Source organism: Otolemur garnettii, unplaced genomic scaffold (assembly GCF_000181295.1).
Source record: "Otolemur garnettii isolate 467f Iridium unplaced genomic scaffold, OtoGar3 scaffold00141, whole genome shotgun sequence".
Taxonomy (NCBI): domain Eukaryota; kingdom Metazoa; phylum Chordata; class Mammalia; order Primates; family Galagidae; genus Otolemur; species Otolemur garnettii.
Genome location: NW_003852536.1, coordinates 4,044,087 through 4,068,671, shown reverse-complemented (window position 1 = coordinate 4,068,671; position 24,585 = coordinate 4,044,087). Strand labels below are relative to the sequence as shown.

Below are 24,585 nucleotides of genomic sequence, written 5' to 3'. Positions count from 1 at the left end.
CATGGTAGTCAACACATGGCCAGACATGGCAGTCCACACTAGGCCAGACATGGTAGTCAACACATGGCCAGACACGGCAGTCCACACTAGGCCAGGTGTGGTAGTGCACACCTATAATCCTAGCATTCTGGGAGGCCAACGTGGGAGGATTGCTTCAGGTTGGGAGTCCAAGACTAGCTTGAGCAAAAGTGAGATCCTATCTCTACCAAAAATAGAAACATGACCTAGGCATGGTGGTGCATGTCTTATCCCAGCTACCAAGAGTATGAGGTTGCAGTGAGCTATGGTGACACTGCTGTAGTCTGGTCCAGGCAACAGAACAAGACTATGTCTCAAAAAAAAATTTTCCAAATGTTGTACACTTAGGCTTTTCATTTATGCTAATTGTTACAGGGAGCAGAAACACTTGTTCTCATCCTCTAGGGTGGGCTGGTTGCTATGTTGTGAACTTTAACCTTTGCACCTGCCTTTGTTCATTTTCATGGGAGGTCACAACTTAATGACTCTGTCTAGTATTCAAGCAAATGATTACAAGTCCTTAGTGGACTAATCTAGTTAGCTTTTGATTTAAAAAGGACAAAAACTGATTAATAGTTATTTGAGATTAATAGTAACTAATAGTTACTTAATATTTCATTGTACAAGTAGGGCTGCTACCACTTAAGTCAACTGGGATGCCAAGAAATTACTAAAAAAAATTAATACACAGTATTAAACATATTTACACACACTGAACTATTTCAAACAAGTAATGCTGGAATAAAGACAAAATAATACTGTGTATTTACATAACACCATAACACCTTTCATTAGAAAAATCTGAAGCCTTCACAAACTAACTAAGCTGCACGACACCCTACGAGGTATGTAGGGAGGAAGGTAGAACAATAAACAAGAAGTGGATGGAGGGAGAAGGCGAGTGTGTGTGCACACAGTGAGCGGGACTCCTGCTGGGCAGCCCCCGGGGCCTCAGGTTCAGGCCACCCCCACACTAGATTGACAGCACCACCACATTGCACAGGTGATTGTGGATTTCAGAATTGTTCTTTATGTTGTTCTTCAGCTCATAGATGTGCATTTTCCTCTGAATTGAATTGACTGGACAAAGATACTCTGAAGTCCCCATTTAGGCTGTGACAGTGACTCCTAATGTAGTCATTTGATCCAACTAAATACAAGTGTTTTTAAAAATTCTTCCTTAGTGAGAATTTTTACAGAAATATGGCAGTTTATTCTTTGGAAGTGTATAGACATGATGGGGTACATGTCTGTACCTGGGAAAGGCCTGGGGCAACCCTGGTCCCCTCTAAGAGGGTCAGTGCTGGGGGAACAAATTTATGCCCAGGCCTGCTTCAGTGGCTGCCATGCCCAACACCTCCCATGTAGGTGAGCATGGAGGACTGGCTGGCACTTCTAAGGGCTTGAGGCCATAGAGTGCCAAGACAACCAATGTGAATACAAGAACATCAACTGGCCAATGGGAGCAGTGAATTTAAATTTAAAGTAGCATATATTAACATCTTTGAATAAATTTTGAATTTGCTATTCTATTAGATTTCCAACAACTGTAGTTGTGGAATGTAGAACTCATTTGGTTGTCGTACACAAAGGATTTATTCACCTGATCCTTTAAGGAAAAAGAATTTTCTCTATGTAAGTCTTTGTCACAGTCAAGTCTCAATTGTGGCTTAACCTTTCAGATTTTAAGATAATTTAGGTATCACAGTTACCCACGATAAGATAGTTTTCAGACACTATAATTTAAATGTCTCCGAAATGTAATAAATAGAGCTTTGTCTGGGTTTTGGAAATTACGTTTTCTTCTCAAACAGCTGTTCATTTGTATTAACAATTTTCTCCGTCTCTAGAAGAAAGGCAGCATTTCTTTTTACACATAATTTGTCTCCCTCTCATCACTTTAGCTGTGTTTAGTCTGTTTTTGTAGTATTATTTTTAATATCCCTGTGTACCATGGACAGGGCTTCCAGAGAGGACATACCAGTCCCATAGTCCTAGACTAGTCTAGGCCAGACTATCACTTCCTATCTGGCTGGCTAACTTCACTGCCTCCTTTTTTTTGTTGTTGTTGTTTTTGTTTTTTTTTTGAGACAGAGTCTCACTGTGTTGCTCTTGGTAGAGTGCTGTGGCATCACAGCTCACAGCAACCTTAACCTCTTGTGCTTAAGTGATTCTCTTGCCTCAGCCTCCCAAGTAGCTGGGACTACTGACACCTGCCACAATGCCTGGTTTCATTGCCTTTTCAATTCATCTGTGACCATTTTCATAAAAGGTCTTTGCCCTGTCTTTAATTGGCAAAGCAAAAGAATTCTTAGTTTTTCATTTTGGGGACCCCAATTAGCACTCAAAGGATGGCAATTTATGAGACTGATGAAGATAGTGATAACTAACATTTGATATATATATCAACATTTGATATATATGATATATTATGATCCTCTAACAACCTCATGAAATAGGTGGGAGAAATGCTGTTAAAACTGAATTTTACTGGGCGGCTCCTGTGGCTCAAAGGAGTAGGGTGCTGGCCCCATATGCTGGACGTGGTGGGTTCAAACCTAGCCCTGGCCAAAACTGCAAAAAAAATTAAAAAATTACTTTGAAGAAATTCAGGTTCAGGGAAGCTAAATATTACAAATTCCCATGGCTAGTGGTAGGCTGGGCCTCGCACTACACTTGATCTTAACCAAAAGACCAAGAAGTGAGTCTCACACTCTTTACTCCTCAATAATTCTGAGATTCATTGGAGGAAAGAGGAGGTAAGAGTATGGGTTCTGAACGCAGACAAATCCTGGCTCTACCAGGATTGAGTTCAAATCCTGGCTCTACCACTTCTGGGTGATTTGGAGCAAACTGCTTAACATGGGCCTAAACTAACTCATATGTAAAATTTTAACAATTGTGTTATCTCCATTACAGAGTTCTTAACATGAATTATGAATATGAATTATTACATAGCAATGTTAAGAACGGTGCCTGACACATAGTAAGAGCTCAACAACACTAGCTATGTGAGTTATTCAGAGTGCTCAACACAGGACACAGTGTGTAATAGGAAAGCAGAATTTGTATTTTGCTCTAGGAGGTGAATGTTAAACAGATCCTGTTCAGAGTAGACAAGGGGGCTAAGGAAAGCATACTCAAATCCACTAAGGAACGTCCATTCTACCCACTGTTAGCAAAGATAGAATTGAACAATATTCTAGCTCTTGTGGAATAACCCAGGACTACTCCAGCCTATGAAATTATTGCATGACAAATAATTTAAGATGTCTGTCACTGGGGAACCAAGTCTCACTCTTAGTGGAACAGTTGATATGCTGGTCTCCACTCCTGATAGGTAAGAGTGCTGTTTCATGATGCATTCTGGAATACTCCCTAGAAGACGTCAAGATTTATACCATTAAAGTTTGAAACCTGTGGGGTCTGTTGTGTTTAAACAGTACTGAATTCAAAGAAACATACCTCCACTCACAATCTTTTGTTCTTAGAGCCTCCTGGAAACTGCTATTTACCATTAACTGATAAGGTGATCAAAGATATGTGAATTTAGAAGCATTGTAGTGATAGCAAAGGTTTTCATTTGTTTGTTTGTCTGTTTTATTTATTCATTTTTAAATTTTATTTTGGACTAACGTAGGATTAGGTTACATTGTTTGTGTATAGGAAAAGTCCAAATTGTAGTTGAGCCTTTCACCCAGGAGGTGTGACATGCACCCCTCCATTGTACCTGTTAGGTTAGAGCTCACCAAACCTCTCTGTCCTGCCCTCTGCCCTCTCCCCTCTCCCCCTACTTCTTGGATTTAATTGTGTTTTTCTCTCGTGTGGGCATTGTTCATCTACGAGTATCATATTTGTACTGAGTATATTGGATATTTGCTTTTCCATTCTTGAGATACTTTACTAAGGAGAACGTTCTTCAACTCCATCCAGGTAAATACAAAAGATATAAAATCTCCATCTTGATGGCTGGAGAGCATTCCTTGGTATACATGTGCCACAGTTTATTAATTCATTCATGTGTTCATGGGCACTGGGATTGTTTCCACATCTTGATTGTGAATTGAGCTGCAATGAACATTGTAGTACAAAGACACAATCGCTTTACAGAAGCTTCAAATAAAATGAAAGACCGTGGGATATACCTAACAAAGGATGTGAAGGATCTCTACAGAGAGAACTATGAAGCCCTGAGAAAAGAAATAGCAGATGTTAACAAGTGGAAGAACATACTATGCTCGTGACTTAGAAGAGTCAACATAGTTAAAATGTGTATACTACCCAAAGCAATCTAGAGATATCATGAAATCTCCATTAAAATACCAACATCAGACCTTCAAGAACTTGAAAAAATTGTTCTTCATTTCCTATAGAAGCAGAAAAAAGCCCAAATAACCAATGCAATTTTAAGAAATAAAAGCAAATCTGGAGGCATCACGTTACCAGACTACAGGTTATACTACAAGTCTATAGGGATCAAAACAGCATGGTATCGGCACACAAAGAGAAACACAGATCTATGGGACAGAACAGAGGACTGCAGATGAAACCAGTCTCTTATTGACATCTGATCTTCAATAAACCAAACAAAAGCACGCACTGGGGGGAAAGCATACCTACTTAATAAATGGTATGTTTCTTTTAAATCCTATTCTACATTCCACTCTGAACTGGGCTGAAGTCAGCAGTGAAATCCAGAGCCTGAAAGCTGTGGTGCAGACGGGACACCCAGGGAGAGGGACTCAGCTTAGGAAATCACTCCAACTCCAATCAGATAAGGGAGAGAGAGAAAACAGAGTGACAAAGAAAAACCCACCTGAGATTACAGCACCTTTGTCTCACATCAGAAGGAAGGGGACAGTTCCCAGGAGAAGCTCAGCAGCTTTATTTGCAGAGAGCAGTCTAGTTAAGCACATATGTGCACCCCAAATCCAGAGTTTAGTTACGCCCGTTCACATTTCTTCATGTCAGCATCTGATCAGCAACCTCCAAATGTTCTAGCATGCCTTGCAAACAGTTTTTATTTGGAAGCCTTCTATTGATAGTTCACTTTTATTAAAAGATTATTCTCTTGATAAGAAATCTCTGACAATTTCAGTGATGTTAAATAGGATTCCAAATATATATTGACAGCCCTGTTGGTGTGCACACGCCACGTCCTGCCATCTCGTACTGGGCACTGCCTTCATTCTCACCATGCTACGGGGAGCATTCAGGCCATACCTGAGTGTGTATAAACACATACGTGCTGTTTGAACCATGAACTCTATAGAACTTGGTGGCATACTCAGAAGTTTGGTAAGGACAAGGATTTTGTGCTAGGACACTGTCTTGTGAAGTGACTAGTAGCTTTAGGTAAGTTCCACCCAAGGACAAAGTGGTCTAGACAAAAGGGCCCAGGATTATTATAAAGAGAGAAATCTACCTTTTTATCTCGTCTTCACTATTTTTACAGCCATTGCTAGAATCATGGGTTTAGGAGACAGACGTGGGATTGTGTTTGAGCTTTGCCACTTACTACTCACATGAACTTGGCAAGATAGTAGTAGCATCTCAGAGCCTCGGTTTCCTTGTCCTTAAAAGGAGGATCAAAATAATACCAATAACTGCTTCAAAGGGTTGATGTTGAGATTTAAAAATGGATGGAAAAGTGCTTAGTACGGTACTTTTACATAGAAAGGGCTTAACACATATTGTTTATTGCTTTAGCTTTGTTTATTATTGAAACTCAATGACCTCATTTGTTAGATAGAAAAGAGACTCTCATTTCAGAGCTGTGTTCCAGAGTTGAATGAGCTCATGTATATGGAAAGCACTTTGTTCATGCTCTGAAGCACTCTATTAAAATAACAATGACTGAATACAATATTCATTTACTGAGGGCCTACTAAGTGCCTGTCACTTCATACACTCTCTCCAGTTCTCACAACAATCGTGCGAGATAATTTTTATATCGCAGCTGAAGAAACAGGCTTACAAGAATTTGCTTAGGATAATGCTCAAATTTCGACCCAGATCTGTTTTATTTTAAATTCAAATTTGTCATTCTGCAAATGACAAATGTAACATCTCTATGATGATAACCTTGAGAATCGTTAATAATAGTTTGTTGACTTCATTGATGATAGAATTGGGCTCATATGAACTAATCTGTCATCTTTGAGTACTTCAGAGTCCACAGCTTGTATTTTGTATTAAAATGTATGATTTTGAGGAAGTGTACTTAATACCTACTCACTCACAAACTTGCATGTGTATCTAGCCACAAAACAGAGAGACCACCATAGTTGGAGCACGAAGCCCTAGGCTACAAAGGCAATAAAAAAAAGTCAGCAGAGTCCTAGAGCAGTGGCAGTGTGGTTGAAATACATGTGCTGCTCAAGGTGAATAATTCGAAGGGCATACTCTTTTGAATGAATAAATTCTGACTTTTTTATTATAATTTTCAATGCTTTTTAAGTCACTCCTCATGTTTTTACATTTCGGTTACATGAATTTTCATTCATATTGTAGATTACAAATAAACTGAATTTACAATTTGATGCCCCTGCCTGCATACTAATGATAACTAGCTTATCGCTCACCAGCTAACAGTGATCTGCTCAGATTGGCATATCGAACTCTGGGCATATTCATGAAGTAATGTATCTGAGTACGTGTGCATCTGGAACCTAGTCTACTGCAGGGGAGAGGATGGGCTTTCCAGTTTAGCCCTCCTAGCTGCATGGCTTTGCTAAAGTTTTTTTCTTTTCTTTTCCTTTCTTTTTTAACCTATAATCCTCAGTCTCCTCATCTATTAACTTGGAATGATGTACCCGTCTTCGAACATTTCTGGGCAAGTAATGGGATATTTCAGACAACGTGCCCCAAACTCCAAAACATGTAACTTCCCTTTCTACCTTTCTTTGCCTTAAAAAAGGCAGGTTCTGCTTTTGTGACAGTAGAATATTTGCTTTGCTTTTTTGCTGTACCATATTTCCACACCCGTGGAAAATCACGTCTGGTTAACCAACACAAGGTACGAACAAATTTGCAAGGACATCAGACACTTAGCTCTTCACCTGTGTCTTAGATGAGCCCACCAACGGGGCTGTCCCATCCGCAGCGTGCTGTCACCCAGACATGGAACAAACCGTCAGCTGCCCTTGATGGGACTGAGGCCGTTAACAGTCCCCCTCACCCTTTTGGGTTTGTGCTCCTAAAGCCAGCAGCCTGGCCTGCACCAAACACGTCTGTCTACCGGGTTTAAGTTTCAGTTCTTTTAGTTGTAAGAAACTCATAATTTTCACCTGCGTCTTTTCGACCTCTGGCCTGATTAGAGTATTTTTCTAATGTCCCCACCCCCAATTGCTCTAAGTTAAAGTGGCCAGATTTCAGTCATCAGGAGGGCAGAATGTATTATTTTTTTGCAGCCTGTCTCACTGGGGGCCAGATTCCAAGGAGGCAGCCCGTGCGTGTGCTCACAGGCCAGGGGAGCCAGGATTTCAACAGTGTCAACAATCTTTGCTCATCATACCAAAAAAGCCCTGTGTCGGTGCCGACTCATTAGCATACAGCCGTGCTGTGCTTGCTAACAGAGCGGGCTCGGGGTAGTTTCTCAGCTTGTCTGTCTTCCTTGACCGAAAAGAAGAGGAAAAAAATTGCTGCAGGCCAGGGGGCTGTCCCTCCCCTGTGGCAAGTAGCAGAACTAGGACTCCCAGAGAGAGAGCTTGGAAGTGACTTTAAAGTAATCATCCCTTGGGGAAAGGAGACTACCATCCACCCTTTGTTTTCTTAACCCTGTTTTAAATCAGCAAGCAAAAAAAAAAAAAAAAATCATCAAGTTGTCTAGTTAAAAATGATCCAGCCCTGAGTAATTCCTGGTCATGCCTTTAAAGGTTTGGTTTTGTTAGAAGAAATAGGTAGCTATATAGGCAGAGGTATGCAAGCACGCCTCCTCTCCGTCTCCATGTCTCCATCCCTCTTTTGTTGGGGGGATGGAGGGGAGAAGAAACGTACAAGCAGATGTGCTGCTAGATCTACAGGCTTCTGCCAACCATATGGCATCTTAAGGAAAGATGGTTGGAGCGTCTGGATTAGCAAAGAGTCGGGATGGGAAGCCATGTGTCGTGTTGGTACAGGCAGTTGTTTGAGCTCTCTCTAAATGGCTTCAGGAGATTGTGTAATGGAACAAATGGTCCTGTGAGTCTGGGAACAGCCTTGCCTCTGCTGGAGAGGCAATTGGCCCTCGGGCGGGTGCTGCTTCTCTTCCCCCCCAGTATTATGTATTCTTCTTTTAATGTTCTTCAGACTCAGAGACTGGACTCAGAACTTTTCAACTTATAATTATGCCTGTGCTTTCTGCCTGCCTGATTCTCTCCCCATTCTCTCACTCTACCCTGGTAGTGAATTATACTGGGATCCTCTCCCTTAGCCCTCCACAGGGGTCCAGGCTCAGCACCCCAACCTTCTGTGCCTCCAGACAAAGGCCTTTTTCCTTTTCCGCTGGTCATTGGGCGCCGGGGTCCACCCACTGGAATTTCCAGAAACTCCAGGAGATGAAAATCTTTCATTTCTTAGTGAATCAGCATAGAGTTTTATGTGGTCTCGAGTGTTGAGCACATGAGTGATATGTCTCTTACTATTTTAGACCTTCTGTGTGGCATTTAAAAAATATATAATATATACACACAAATATGCCGTCTGTATATATACACAGTGTGTGTGTGTGTGTATACACACACTAATTCCTTAACAGTGAGCTCATTAAAGTATTCGTTTATCAGCAATTTGAGATCTCAGGATTCAACTCTCTAATACCAAATGTAAATACTATATAAGTTTAAGAGTCGAAACACTGTCATACTAGCAGAACACTGGCAATATTTCATCTGTGGTCAAATTCTCAGACTATTTTGAGAGGCTGGAGGCAGAAGAAGTGGTGAGACCTTCCAGCTAGAATAGAGCTGGCAAGTCTGTTCTCTTAAGAAAGCTCTTTGGACATTTTAGCTACATTTTAGGGCAAACAGATCTTATTTTGTTGTCATTTCAGGGCCATTGCACATGCAGTACAATATCTTTAGCTGCTAGAAAAGTTAGGTCCGCCTCCTCCCTGCAGTAGATAACTATCTCTGAGGCTCCAGGTCTATCACAAAGGTAGCTAACGGGAGATAAAATGGCTAGTTGAATCCGTTAAGGAACCTGTCAATTTAGCTGACCGTCAAACTAGCTTGAATTAAGGAGTCAGCTTTAGTCCATGAGAGTAGCTGGTCAGTACCTGGTTGTTTTTTGTTTGTTGGCTGGTTTGTTTCTAAGTGCAGGCATGGAGGAAGAGGTCAGTATCTGGTTTATACTGCACACTATGGGGGGGGGGTGTTACTACCTCCCTCCCTCCTCTCAGGCAGTGACCCCCAACTGCCCAGACCCCCAAAACAGGATCAAGTAAAAAATAAGTGTAGCATCTAGGTTGAAAATGAGCTACCTGTGGTCAACTGGAGGAAATAGGAAGTTATTAGCCCAATTAGAAGTTTAATCAAAAGTACTCTGAACAATAAAAATATATTTTATGTGTTGCATAAAAATGCAAAGTCTTTCTTAAAAGAAGAAATGAAACCTAGAGAATGTGTTTCTGGGCTCCAGTAGGAGAAAAGGCAGGTAGTCTAGAAATCAGAATGTGTTTTCAGACTGTCATCATTTTGTGGCTCAGGCAAATGATTTTTACTGTCTTAAACAAGGTCATCTGAAAATCAGCTGAAGACTGTTAGCAACTTCCTTCATAAATAACTATTTTCTACAAATATAAGATATGACCCAGAAATTTCAGACAAAGTACTATTTCATTTTGGTGAATCCTTTATGTTCGTATTTAAAATCTTACTCTCTCCTATACATAGGTTTAAAACACTTTTTTTTTTCAGAGCCCATTTCATGCAGAACTTGTTAAGTGTTAGGATATTCTTACTTTGTCTTCTGAGTTTAGGATGTGTGGGGGTTGGGAGGTGTCTAAGGAAAGCATCATTTTGATTGTTATCTACCAATTGGAAGAAATTACCACTTTAATCCCTTTTACCTTCCAAGTGTACATGGTCCCAAATTTGCCAGCCTTAGAATTTCTTGAAACAATGCAATTAAACTGTAACATATTCCTTAACATTCTTAATTAAGACCGTGACTGAAAAATGTAGATTAACAGAAGTTACTGTTTTTAATCAACATATTTTCTCTCTCTTTCCCGCCACCATCACATCCCCCTCCCCCTCCCCCTTTTTTGCTTTAAATGTCTGATGTCAGTTTCATCCACATGTACATTATGCACATGGCACTGAAGAAACAAAGTAAAAAATTCTCTTTTAATTCTGAGCTGCATGCCCAGCGCCACATGCACTGTCTGTTACATGTCGCTTCTTAGGAGGTTCATGCTGGGAGTTTCTTTTTAAAGGCAAAGTGTTTCTGAAGGAAAGAGTTCAGGTTGGGCAGATTGTGTTAGAAAAATCTCACTGTCTCTGAGTGGAATTAATATACTGATTATTCTGTGCAGGCTCAAACTGGCAGCGTGTGCAAAAGTTCAAGAGTGTCTGGGAATTGAAATATGGAGGAGAAATCGGGAGAGTGAGCAGAGACAAAGAGTTGGAAGTAGGGCTCAGAAGTGAAACTAATGGCAACTTTGTAAAGGGGGGGAATTCAAGTGTGAACAACTGTGTGAAGAAGCGACTCACTGGAAATATTTTTACAGAATCAGCAAGTCTTGCTTTCCATGGTACCTTTTAAGATTGATCTTTAAAAATCAGTTTGGTTATTGGGGGCGGGGGCCAAAATACCCAGCGCTTTTTTATGCTCACTTCTTCGAGTGAGTTCTTCAGATCCTTGCCAGTTCCAATTAAGTTACATGAGAAGCTTAATCACTAACATAGAAATTAAAACGGGTTGCAGTATTTCTTTGGCCTCTCCATTAGCCAAGATTTTTTTTCCTGTTTAATTAAAATTTGAGCCCTCCATGATCATCACCAAACAATGATTCATTTGTTTACAAATAAGGAGTTAAAAGGTAAGAACAGCAAATACAACCGGGCAGCACCTCTCCCATGACGGGGATGTCAACGTTTTTTCTCACTGCTTCTCAGGGGACAGAACTTGGGCCGTGAGCATGGAGTTAATGAAGCTTTCACCCATCTCCTCTCCACAGCCATCCCCGTTAATCCTCTCCTCCTGCCAAAGTCCAGGGGCCCCTCAAGCCCCCGCGGGGTCTCCCGAGCCAGATGCTCGGCACCCAGCCGGCCCGCCCGACCCGCCGCCCTCCAGCTGCGGGCTCCGGGCCCTGCAGCCGGCAGTGGGCAGCGGGCAGCGGGCAGCCGGCAGCTCTGCCGAGCCGGCCGGCCGGGGGTCTAGCGGCGAAGCGGCGGGAGGGAGGTCGGGGTCGGACGGACGCCCTGCGCAGCGCGCTCGGAGCTGGCGCCCGAGGCCGCCCTGCGCGCGGAGGGAGAGGGCGGCGAGGCGGCCGGGAGCAGGTGCCGGCGGGCGCACGTGGAGCCCTCTCATCGGGGTCGGTGCCACCTGCAGTACCGTCGGCCTGGCGGGAGACGGCGGAGTGCCCGGCGCTGCGGTCTGCGTGCGGGGCTCTCCCAGCCGCCCGGAACCGGCGCGGGGTCCTCCTGAGGCGCCCAGCCGGTCCCCAACTCCCACAAGGGAATTTCACTCAAACCAAGCCTGAAGCATTTTATTGGCAGCATTTAGGGTGGGGGTGGGAGAATCTACCTTCAGTTTGGCGGTTGCACTTTTCTGAAGCAGGAAATTGTCTCTGGGGATGACTTAGTGTCCAGGGTGCGCCGGCTGCCCTGTGTCAGGACTTGGGGAATGTCGGAACGCTGCTCACTGATGCGCCTCTTAAACAGGGGCGTCTACTCTGGGAGGGGGGCGGCTGGCGGGGTAGCCTCCAAACACCCAGGCCCTGACACCCTGTCCCACAGCTTCTCTCCTGTTGTCATTTGTTGTCTCACATGAACTGAGGAACTGGCCGGGAGGAATGGAATACTGTGTGATGATTTGGAAGGTCTGGGTTCTCTTTTTGAAGTTGGCACTGTTGCCTGCAGGGGTCTCCTTGTCTGCACCCCAGGCGCTCCCTGAGACTCTGGCCTTGGCTTAGAAGACCTGTGAGGAGCTGGGGGCAGCTGCCTACTGCCCGCTGTCACCCAGAGCAGCCCCCAAACGGGTCCTCCTTTCCTTTCTCTTTCAGAAAATCTAAATTTAAGAAAGATGGTATTTTCGTCTATAAGGAACACTGACCATGGCGGGTGGAGAGAGAAAGCCCCTGTCCCTCTCACTGGCCATCCTGCAGTGATACCCTCGCCCTCTGAGTTGAGTTGGGAGCTCTCCTTCTGTCTCAAGGACTGCAGGTCTTGTGCATATAAGGCATTTCTTGGTTGGAACACCTCAAAGTTGACTGATGACAGGTGTGTTAAACTGGCACATTCCAGAGCAATCTCAGTGTTCTTTGCCACCTTCCTCAAGGCCATGGTAGTTTCCTGGGCTACCCAGGGCATTCTGTTAACTTGTGCCACTTTTTAAAAACAGAGGAAGGAGTGTTGGAAGCCTAGACTGGTTCTCTTCCCACTCCTTAAAAATCAAATTTTACAGCCCAAATATTGAGAAATTGACTTAGCTGGTTGGTTCTCCCCCACCGTGGCACACAACTGGGCAGGCTCCGTCTCTGCTGCTGGAGCCCACTGGAAACCACACGAGCCTCCAGCAGGCCTGATCACTCTGATCTGTCACGGCCCTTCTAGCTGGAAGAGTTATGCCATCATATTATCCCAACACTCATCACTGTGTGGAGGACCCCCTTTTACTAAATGATTTATTACTCTTTGCAGAATTCCTTTGGCTGCAGATTTTATTTCTGAGTCACTCTGTTCAGCTCAATTGGTCGCCTTCAGTTACCGTGGCAACCAGCAGATGGGGTTCTTTGACAAGGGTCAGCAGGGAGGCTGCCTTGGTATAGACAGAAGAGGAGCTAAATGAAAAGCTTTCTGTACTGACAGTGCTGTAGTGGATGGCCAGGAGTTATTATCAAATTACTTGCATTAAAACCTAATTAAGATGTGTGCCAATAAGTGCGCTGTAGTGATTGAATCTGGTTACTTCCCTGCGATGGGCTCACTCCTGTTCCATCACACCTCTGTGTCCAATTTGACTACCCCAGGTATGGCCAAATATGAAGAAAATTGAGGAGGACCTCACTATAATGTAGAACCTGATATACTCCAGGACCACAGCTGGAGGGTTTTAATCTCCAGGAGCACCAGGAAGATCTCATTAGAACAGAATCTTCTGAAAACACAGCACTGTATCCTTGAAACCCAAGATGGCACCTGAGCAGGACCCCCATGTGCCTGATATTTCCATGTCCCTTTTTTGAGACTGTATCAGGCTGGGTAGAATAGCTCTAACCTGCAGTCCTAACGCTCTGGGAGGCTGAGGCAAGAGAATTGCATGAGTTGAGGAGTTGGAGACCAGCTTGAGCAAGAGCAAGACCCCGTCTCTACTAATAATAGGAAACCTTTGGGAGGCATAGTGGTGCACACCGGTAGTCCCAGCTGCTTGGGGGGCTGAAGCAAGAGAACTGCTCAAGCCCAGGAGTTTAAGGTTACAGAGCTATGATGATACCACTGCACTTTAGCCTGGGTGACAGAGTAAGACTCTGTCTCACAAAACAAAACAACAAAAAACCTGCTGATCTTTAACTGTTCCAGGTTAAATAAATTAAGGAGACATGACAACTAAGTGCCAAGGTTTCTGCTTTGGAGTGGGGGAGAGACGTTAGTGGGTCAAGTGATAAATTGCAAGTCAGTAGGTTACATGACGTTATTATACTAATATTAAATTTACTGTGGCTGAATATAGTATGGCTCTGTAAGAGAATATCTTTATCCTTAGAAATACCCACTGCAGCATATAGGAGAAAAGGGCAGTGGTGCATGCAGCTTACTTTCAGATGGTTCAGAAAAATATAGAGAGTATGTATAATAAATCAAATGGGGCAAGATTACCACAACAGGTGAATATGGTGCTATTCTCTGTAATGTTCTTGCAACTTCTTACAAGTGGCATTGTTACCAAGTAATGGGAATAATGTCTTTTTTTCAAGGAGGAGTGCTTACGATTGAGGTAGGGGATGATAAGAGGGCAGTGTGGGTGATCCTGCTAGTGCTTCTGGGTGGCCTTGAGCTGTATGTTCCCTGGATACCACTCTACAAAGATGCCGATTTTTAACCGTTGTCATTTCTCTGCCCCCATTTTCTTTGTGTAGTGGGGCTGTGCTCCCCATGACTCTGCTTTGGATTTAGAAAGAGCTGGTAAATGTAACTCGGGCTTAAAACAAATGGTCTTCTAGATTTTTTTTTGCATTTCCTTATTTTTTATTTTTATTTCTTTGCTTTTTTTTCTTCTTGTTGTTGTTGAGACAGAGTCCCACCCTATGCCCTGAGCAGAGTGCAATGGCATCATAGCTCCCTGAACCTCAGACTCGGGCTGTGGGCATCCCGCTGCCTCAGCCTCCGGAAGCTGCTGGGATTACAGGTGCTCACCTTGGCCCCCGGCTGGGTTTTTCATTTTTTTAGGAGTCAGGGTCTCTTGCTCAGGCAAGTTGAAAGTGTAAGATCCTTGTCATGTCAACTCAGGTTCCTGTTGTTTCATAGTGTCGGGATCCCTTATTCACACCCAGTCCTTCAAAGGTTTACAAGCAGAGCCTTGGACACATAGCATTGACACTTCTAAGAAGGTTACAAAGTAATGATGCAACAAATACGGCTAATTGCCTTAAGATGAAATTGGGCCTCTTTTCTGGTAGAAGGACTGTTTTAAGCAGTTGGTTTGGTAAGAGCCCTGGTGACATTAGAGGCAGTGGTACTGCAGCCTGAAGAGCCGAGCAACTGGCCTCGGCCATGAGTCCATTTGCTGATTGCTCCCTGAGGACCTGGAGCACCATGGGAGACCACCAGCAATGAGTTTCCCAAGGTGGTCTTCCGGGCTCTGGCCTCCTGTTCTTGCATCCTTCAGGCAGTGCCAGCTGTGGACTTGGGTCATTGTTGCTGAGTGTGCAGTTTCCAGACCACACCAGTCCTTAACTGTTTGCTGCAGGTCTATGACAAGGCAAGAACTGAATTTGAGAGTGTTTAGAAACTTCTATAGCAATGAGACAATGCCACCTCATAAAACTGTCATTCTGCCCTAGATTAGACATTTGAAAAGAATAAAAACAACACCAAATCTGGTTTTCTTCCCTGAGTTAGTTGGGGAAGCGCTGGTCTAGGGATTCCCTCCTCTTTTTTCATGCCTCCCCAGTGACTGGGACTACAGGCACCTGCCAACGCCCGGCTAGTCTTAGAGACGGGTCTTGCTCTTCCTTGGGCTGGTCTTGAGCTCAAGCAGTCCACCTGCCTTGGCCTCCCAGAGTGCTAGGATTACAGGCATGAGCTGTGCCCAGCCAAGAAGGAATTTTGAAAGCTGCAAGGATCATTGGATTTGGAGTTGGTCCACCCCAGATTACCCCACTGGATTGGAGCTGGTCCAGCCCCAGATTACCCCACACTGGCTGCATGACCGTGGGTGAGTCACTTGCACTTTCTGACTTCCAGTACCACAATGGGCTGGACTGAATGATCTCTTAAGGAGCTCCTCAGCTCTACCATGACACATGACAAGATTCTCTTGTCAAGAGCGGATGGGTCTCTTTCCTTTGCTCATCATGCCCACAAGGAGCCCTCTGTGCCACCTCTGCAGACAAGGCCAATGGGAACTTGAGAGAATGAAAACTGGAAGGGCCAGGATGGGACACAGATTTAAATTCTCTTTACTGAGTGTACAGCCCCATTACTCCATTGAAGTCATCACTGAAAATAGTGGATTTGGGCAAAGGAAATTTAAATGGCAAATGAGCCAATAAAAGTGCCTTAACTGGCTGGGCGTGATAGCTCATACTGTAATTCCAGCATTTTGGAAGGCAGAGGTGGGTAGATTGCTTGAAGCCAGAAGTTCACAACCAGCCTGACCAACATTGTGAGAACCCATGTCTACAAAAAGTAATTAAAAAATTATGTGGGTGCAGGGATTTGTAGTTATGAGGCAGGAGGATCCTGGAGACTAGGTATTTGAGGTACAGTGAGCTATGATCAGGACTTTGCCTCCCCCCACCTGGATGACAGAGCAAGATCTTGTCTCCTTAACTTTCTGCGGAAATAGGCTAGAACGTGCCTCAGATTCCTGAGTGCACTGTTTATTCTCCCTGATGACCAGAGAACAGAATATGCAACTTTATATTAACATGGCTTAGTCACCAACACTAATTACCTATAGCAGTAATTAAAGTAATTGGATCTTCAAAACTTCATCTTGGGTGAACCAAGTATATTGTTGTGACTATATAGCTGGTGATGTCTGAAGATAGGAGCATGGGAAAATTCTGTAAAGTGATAGTAGTATAGAAATGTGGACCTGGACGAGAGCGTCGTCATCTTCCAGCCTCAAGGATGGCAAACTTTAAAAAATCAGGTAATAAATATCTTAGGTTCTGTGGCCATATGGTCTCTGTCACAGCTACTGGGCCGGTACACTTAGTAGTGCAGAAGCAGCCAGACAATGCGTGAATGAGTGGGCACGGCTGGGTTTCTGAAAGTTTACTTAGGGGCACTGCAGTTGACCATCAGACAGTTCACGGATTAGTCGCCTTTTGATTTTTTCAAAAACCATCTCAACTGGCAGACTGTACAGAAATAGGCAGTGGGCCAGGCTGGATTTGGCCTGTGGTGTGAAGTTTGGTGACCTCTGGATCTATCATCTCTTTCACATGTGAGGACGCTAAGATTTAGAGTGATCACAGGATTTAAGTTTTTCATGACTGACACCAAAACATTTTAGGAGCAGCCTAGGATAGTTTTCAGGCAGGTGGTTATTTTGATGATCAAAATTGAAGACACGCAAAAATTATTCTCCAGAAGAACCCTTTATGTATGTGTAATTAATACTGTGAATTATGATGTCCCAGTGGTTTCTACACTTGAAAATTCATTGGAATTACCCAGAAGGCTTATTAAAACACATGCTGCTGGGCCCCACCCTCTCAGTTTCTGACTCAGGATCTGGAGGTTTTATTCTCTCAACTTTACAAATGGAGAACTGGAGAGAAATCAAGCTTCTGCTCCAGGTGAAACAGTTAATTTGTGATAAGATTTGAAACCATGCCCTCACTTCCAGGTCCTGTACTCATTCACTGATTTTAGTATTTTAATGAAATGGCAAATTCCGGTAGGGTGCTTAAAATTATTTCATGTGTTATACTTTTTCAGGAACAAAGTTATCAACCTTACATATTAAAGCACATTTACACTCTAGACAAAATGACAGGTTTTACCTTTAGCATAAATATGGTGCATTGGTAAGTGCTATGCTCATTTCAACAGCGTAAATGCCAGGCACCTTGCTGATGCTGGGGACAGGGAGCTGAACAAGATCCCGCATCTGCCCTCGGGAAGTGCATAACTCAGTGGCAGAGGCAGGCAAGCAGTGACAGTGGCAATGTGGGGCTTCGGGAGGAAGATGCGTCAGGTTACAGGGGAGAGGACTGGGGGTCATTTCAAGTTTGGGGCAGTCAGAACTGGGAGAGGTCAGCCACAAGTGCTAGGAGAGAAGGCATTCCAGGCAGAGGGCACAACCCGAGTGTGGGGACAAGAGGCAATGGGGCATTTCTGCAGGGTGGTTTAGAGGGGTGGAGATACGGGGAATGGAGGAGTGGGAGAGTGGCTGGGGCCAAAAGTGAAGGGCCTTGTCACCATTGCCAAGGAGTTGGGCCTTACAGTTAGAGCCACAGGCAGTCAAAGAGATAGCCACGATCAGAGTTAGGTTTCAGAAAGATCCTTCTAGTCTAGCTGTGGTAGGGAACACGGGTTTGAGGGGGCCAAGTGGAGGCAGATAACCCCGTGAGAAGGCTTTGCGGGAATGTGGATGAGGGATGCTGACAGTCCTACTTGGTGAGTGAAGGGGGAAGGGGTGGCACAGAACGGGCTGGGAGAGACTAGAGGTACAGAATGCTCATCTGCAGAGCTGCTGAACTGTGAGACTGAGCTGTGTCCATGTGCTCCTACCTGGATCAAGTGCTGCGCGTCCTCACCCTCTCCACCTGGAGCCACGAGTGTAGTTGAAAAAAGCCACGTAGACCAGATGCTTCAAGTAAGGAGAGAGCTGAGCCCAGCCCTGGGTCCCACCAGCATTCTCTGGTGGAGAAGAAAGAGATGCCTGAGAAGGTGGGGCGGGAGGGTGGGGAAGTGAGAGACCAGAACTGAGTCAAGGAGAGTGGTGATCTGCACTGGGCTGGACGTCCCTGGCGGCGTCTGTAACCCCGGCTCAGCCTGGAGCTGTGTGAGCCTGGTCGAATGGCTCCCTTGTCTGTGTCTTGCTTTTCCTCAGGCACAGAATGCAGATGATAGAATACCTACTGTGTAACAATGTGATGAAGATTAAATCAGTTAGTGAATGTAAATGTTTACAAACCTAGCTGTTTAGTAAAAGCCCAATAAATATTAGAGCATACTCCTGGGAGTAGTAGAGAAGTGAGGGCATATTATACAGTTAACATATTTGTGCCTTTTTAATCCATATGTTGTTTGAAAAATGTTTTCCATTTCCATGAAGAGGCCGCCTCTCCCAGGGAAGTTGTGGGTCTTTGCTGTAGTCAGAATGACCACATGGAAGGGGCTCTGGTCTAAACACACTTCAGAACTAAAGGCATTTTACTGCCACTGCAAAAAAAACCCCAAACACAAACCCTCCAGAGTAATCTGTAGGACGGTCCCAGGTGAAATGGTTGCATGAAAACCAGAACTTCTCTTTAATTGAAAACATACATGCATGCATCTCTTGGCCACCCCAGGGAAGAATGGACCTGGCCTGAAGGAGAGACCTGTCAGGGGTCCCTTCGTGGATGCCACTTATCAGGGCCCAGGACTGCTTGGGCTCCAGCCCCAGCCTATCTGTGTTCTGGACGTGGAGTGCTATGCTGTTATCTCGCTCAGGAACAATTGCTCTGAGGGCTATTTACCTTAGCAGAAGGGAGAGGGAGAGAGTCTTTGAGGGTGAAGTAGTCTTAGAATAGATCTTAGTCTTTAGAAGAGCTTAGTGATCTTCAGCAGAGAGACGCCGTGCTGGCGTTCTGCAGACAGGAGAAACAAAGTCAGAGCGAGCAGGTCTGTGATAGAATGCACGCTCGCCACTGGCCGCTGCTCCAGCCTCATATAAGGCTGACCACAATTGTAGAGACTGCCAGTTCACTGATGCTTTCGTCTCGCGAGCTCTCTCATGCTTGTTTGGAGAACCAAATCCCTCCCCATGCCCTTTTCACCAAGGTGTTCCATTATTAAGCTACAGATGTTACTTATAACTCTCACTCCTCCTAGCCAGAGGTTATGTGGGCTGCTTCAGAGACCCAAGGTTGACGAGTGTTCACTTAGTTATTATACCTCACAACTTATTTATACATTGCATATATTTTGTATGTATCACATACAACATTAAAAAATTTAAATATATGTATTCACTTGCTTTCACAGTATTCATAGCAAATGAGTGTCTGAAGCACAGGACCAGAGCTGGCAGCTTGCACCGCTTCTGTTTTGCATAAGATATTTTCCCCAGCCCACTCAGCTCTATAAAGTTGTTTTGTATTTCACCATTTGCTCCATCTTATCTTGAAGTCTTGCATATTTAAAAAAAAAAATAACACTGGTTCTGATAATGCTTGCAGGGTGTGGCTGAGAGGATAGCTGTTGGACCAATAGAGATTTGCCCAGGCCCAGCATACTTCTGAGTCCTCCTGGATCTGATGAGCTTTTGTGCCTTTAGAAATCTGGGCCTGTGTTCCCATGGTAACTGCTGCCCCTCACATTCCTGAAATTCCTGGTGATGCCTCTGCAGGGAAGGGAAGCCCATGCTGACCCCTCTCCCCCAGCACAGGACAACTGCTCTTTTCCCCCAAGAGTCCCTGTCCTGCCCAGGGTGGCAGTTGTGCACCTGCAGGTCCTCAAGGACATGGGTCCAGTGCCTGAGATTAGATAGTGACACCAGCCTGGGCTCAGTGCTTCCTGGAAGCGTCCTTCCTCATGGACTGGCTGATGGCCCCATGCCTGTGAGGGCAGGGGAGCGCGGCTGCTTCACAGGAGAGGGGATGGCTTTCTGCTCCTGAGGGGGCCTTGGCCACAGGTCTCCCCTGCTCCCTGACAGCACGGTGCAGATGCCAACTACATCCTGAGGATCCCAGGATTTTCTGGGAACAAAAGACATTTTGTTCAGAATTTCTGCCAGTTGCAGAGATGAAATGTGGGCCTGGGGAGAAAAAGGTAGGAATTGGGGGTGAGCTCTGAAATCCGGCGAGTCTGTCTCCTTCCTGTGCTTGGAGCCTGTGTGTGCTTTGCAGGCTGCTGGGGGCTCCTTCTTGCAGGAAGGGCTGCTGCCTAACCACCTGCTGCAGGCCCCGTGACTTCTGTAGCCCCACCCACCTTGCTCCTTTCATTATTTAATGCCTTACAGAGAAACCAGCTGAAGACATAGGGCCCCAGACAAAGGAAATTACACTCTCTCAAAACAGTTTTCCTGAGACCTGACACTGAAAAGGTTTCTCGACTGTTGAAGATCAAGAGTAAGTGCAAGGGGGCGGTGCCTGTGGCTCAAAGGAGTAGGGCTCCAGCCCCATATATCAGAGGTGGCCGGTTCAAACCCAGCCCCAGCCAAAAACTGCAAAAAAAAAAAAAAAAAAAAGAGTAAGTGTGAGAGCAGGCAGGGGTCAAGGGAGCAGAGCCCTGGCCAACACCGAGGGGAGAGGGTCACCCAAAGGTGAGATCTGGCCTTGTGTCTTCCTAAGCAGTCAACCCCTCAGCTTGGCTGACATGTCCCTGTCCCTAGCAAGCACCCTGCTCCTCCACAACGGCTCCCTCGCCACCTCCCCGGTTCTCCATTCCTCAGCAAACAGTGGTGCCCTCCACCTGGGCACGTGCCCTTTCCACACCCGGTGCTGCCTTCCCTCTGGCCTCAGGGAGGGAGGCCCCGTCTTCTGCCCGAGGTGCTTTCTTGTCTTGGCAAGCCCACCTTGATGATACCCGCTCTGTCCTCTGGGCTTCCTCCCCAGTGGCCCACGTCACTCCCACCCCGGACCCCTTCTTGCCACCATCCCCTCACCTTAATAGCCTTTCTTTTCTAGTGCCTCTAATCACACGTGTGTACTGCCACCAGGTGGCATGTCCCCCAAACTGGCCGCCCCCCTTGAGGTCTCTCCTAGACCTCCAGGTTCACCTTCCCTCCTGGGCTCACCCCACCTCTGAGGTCATCTGTCTCAGTCCTGCTGCCTTCTCGAGCTCTGCCAGCTTCACTGAAGCACAGGGTCTCAGCCAGTAGGTTGAGGGAGCCTGAACCTCTCTGCGTCTTTTCCTGGCAAGTCCTGCCAGGTATTCCTTCACGGCCTCCGCGTTCAGAGGTTCAGCTTGCCAGCTGAGATCCAGCCTGGCCCTTCTTAGTCCATGTCACATAGCTGATGAGTAGGTGCACGTCCCAGACCCCAGCTCATCCTGACCACAGAACTTCTGCCCCAGGCCTGGCCCTCCTGCCACCCTCTCTTGGTAAGTGGCATCACATTGCCTGCAGGACAAAGTACATGCTTGTTTGTTGGGCCACTTTACCGAGTCTCCTGCTGCCTCCCTCTGGGCAGCCTGTGGTCCAGCTACACCACCCAGCTGCAGTTTCCACACACTGAAGCCTTTGCAGTGTGTCCACATGTGAGCTGCTCATCTTTCCTCACCCCAGCTGGCCCCTGTGCCTCAGTTTCTTCATCCTTGAAGAGTTATAATTTGTACCTCATGGAATTGTTGTGAGCTGTAAAGTTAATAAATGGCAAGCACTTAGCACAGGGCCTGGCACGTAGTACAGGCTCAGTTTGTGATGATGAGCCGTGTCCTGAGTGGGCGCAGCCTTCGGGACCTGGTGTCAGCCCCAGCGGTGGCCACCGTCCACATGCCTGGCAGCATCCTGTCTGAAGCCACCTGTCTGTTTCCAGGGCAGTCTCTCTGCGGTGGGCTGGGGACCCCGTGAAGGTCCTTGACATAATGCCAGCGTCTATCTTAGTACTTGACACCAAGGGTGGGTTGGTTTGGTGAATTAACTCATAAGTTAACCAAGTATTAACAATGGTTAAGAACACCTGGGTACTGCATTACCAGTTACTTGTGTGACTTTGTGCAAGTTAATTAACTTCTCACCTTCAGTTTTCTGTTCTGAACAGTAGGGATGGTAATGCTAGAATGCACCTCCTAGCATTGCAAAAATAAATTATTCTTTATTATTTCTAATAATAAAAGCTGATAACCTTGATTAACTTACTCAGTGATCAGCTTCAGTAGGTAACTGTGGATGGTAGCTGTTGTCAGTGGTGGTCCATGCGGCTGTGGTTGGTTGAAAGGTGAAGTTACGAGGACATCACAAATGAGAGTACTAACCATGGCAGGTAAACTACAACCCTGTGTCCGCTGATACCTTTAGGACCTGCACGGGCACAGTTAGAGGCCTCAGTGATGGTAATGAACTCCATTGACAGAGTAGAGGCTGGGTTGTGCAAGATGTGAGACTTTTCCAATAATATCTCTTTAATTGAAAAAAATCTGTTTTCCCAATATTCATACTAGCTGTGAAAGAGCGTCCACAGAAATGTGTTTCCTTGACAAAGTCTCTTTTATCTAAATTCTGGATTTTTTTAAAATAAATCTGGGTTTGGGCTTGTTGTTTTACCTTGTTCAAGCTTGTGAGGGATGTCACTGCTGTATATGGGGTGACAGAAAGGAGGCTGACCCTCAAAAACGAGGGGACAGTTTTTTACAGGGAGAAAAGTAGTCCTGAGAGGAACTGCTGGGAGAGGTCAAGTTGATTTGACAGAGGAGTCAGTTCCCGTCCATCCTCGGCTCTAAGGCTGTGAAGTAAGGGCTGGACGTTCCCAGGGATCCAACTCCTCTCAGCAGGAGTGCTTTGTGGGAGAGCCCGCTGGCCTGCCACTCAGACCCGGGCACCTGACCCGGCCAGTCAGGAACTGCTGCAGCAGTCAGGCCTCCAGTTTGCAAAACACCCCGACTGAGCCTCATCCAGGCTCTGAGGAGTCCGTAGGAAGGAGGCTTGGGCAGGAGCTGGCACTGGCCCCTTCACTGGAGGCCAAACCAGTGTGAGCTGCCCCTGGCAGGCTTTTTATGTTGTGAAGCAGGCTTGAGCCTTCATGGTGTCCTTCATCTTGTTTCTGTTCTTTCTTTCTAGCTAGTGGGCCGCCAGTGAGCTCTTAGCCTGTGGCTTTCTCCATGCCTAGGACTTATCTTCTCACCTAATACAAATATGGAAGCCGTAGATTGTCTATCTCTGTAGGCAAAAGGCTGTCATCCTCTGTCCCTTCAGGGGGACTGGCGCCAGTGCTCCATTTCAGAGTAGGTGGTGAAATGAATGGTGGCTGGTTGCATGTGTCAGTGGGTTGGCCGAGGCAGACTCCCCAGCCTGCTGGCGGGCGTCCTTGCCTTTCCCGGCCACCCTCTGCTGGAGCTTTGAGTGTTCACGAAGCAGTCCTGGAAAGCCTGTTTGGTTTGCATTTAGTGGGGTGGCTGTTAGACTAGTACTCAGCAAAAACTGGCTTCAAGTATCAGTGTGGGTGTGAGGCGGGAGGCTGGATGAGGCTTCCCAAGCAGAAGGAAATTTCTTTTTCTTCCAAGATCAGAGGAAGGACAGGGAAGTGGGGTGGAAGAAGCACCATTCTCGTGGACACAGCACAGACCAGGAAGACACTCGAACCTGGGGGGAGATCCTTGCTGATCTCTTCAGCCCCAGCATGATCTTAGAAACCCAGGAGGGCCACCGAAAGCTGCTCTGAGTCTGGCGCCTAAGTCCTCCCACTTCGGCCAGAACCCATAGGAAGCCAGAGGCCTGTGGAGGGTGTGGCCAGGCCAGCGGCCAGCCCAGCGGCTCCTGGCCCTTCCTTTCCCCTCCTGTCCCTGCTCTTTACCCCAGCCTGGGTGAAGTTGGCACAACACTGGGTGTGACTGCTAACAGGGAGCCCAGGAGCATTCTGAGGAGGGGACAGGGCTAGGGCTTAGGCTCCCTTGAGCATAGACTCTGGACAAATCCCTGGGAGGCAGAGAAGGGCGATTGCGGGGAGGCGGGGGAGCAGTCTGAGAAATGACGAGGGTTGTACTTTGCAGGAGAGTAAGGGGGAGAGTGAGGATTTTAGCAGTATCTAGTACTCCAGTATTAGAGTACACAGATTCTAGTACTAGAGTACACAGTGCGGTTTCACCTGTGCCCAAATGCTGCTGTGTCATTTTTCTTTTTTTTTGTAAAGCCACCTGCTGCACTCTTGAGGCTGACCAAATCTTTGGCCTTGTAAATACTTGCTTGTTCTCAGAGCTCACCAGAAACAGCCTGGGAGAGCTGGAGTGTACGGCAGCCCAGGGCTGGAGTCTGCAGAAGAGGCTGCGAGGCCTGTGACACTGTAGCCTGGAGTTTGACATGCACCCTAAGTTTTTAAAATCTTTT

General features: G+C 46.0%; 1 protein-coding gene across 3 annotated transcripts in view; it reads left to right on the top strand.

The window, feature by feature from the left end:
• Positions 1–24,585, top strand: part of SDCCAG8 (serologically defined colon cancer antigen 8) — a 227,402-nt gene that overhangs the window by 192,765 nt on the left and 10,052 nt on the right. The window lies entirely within an intron of this gene.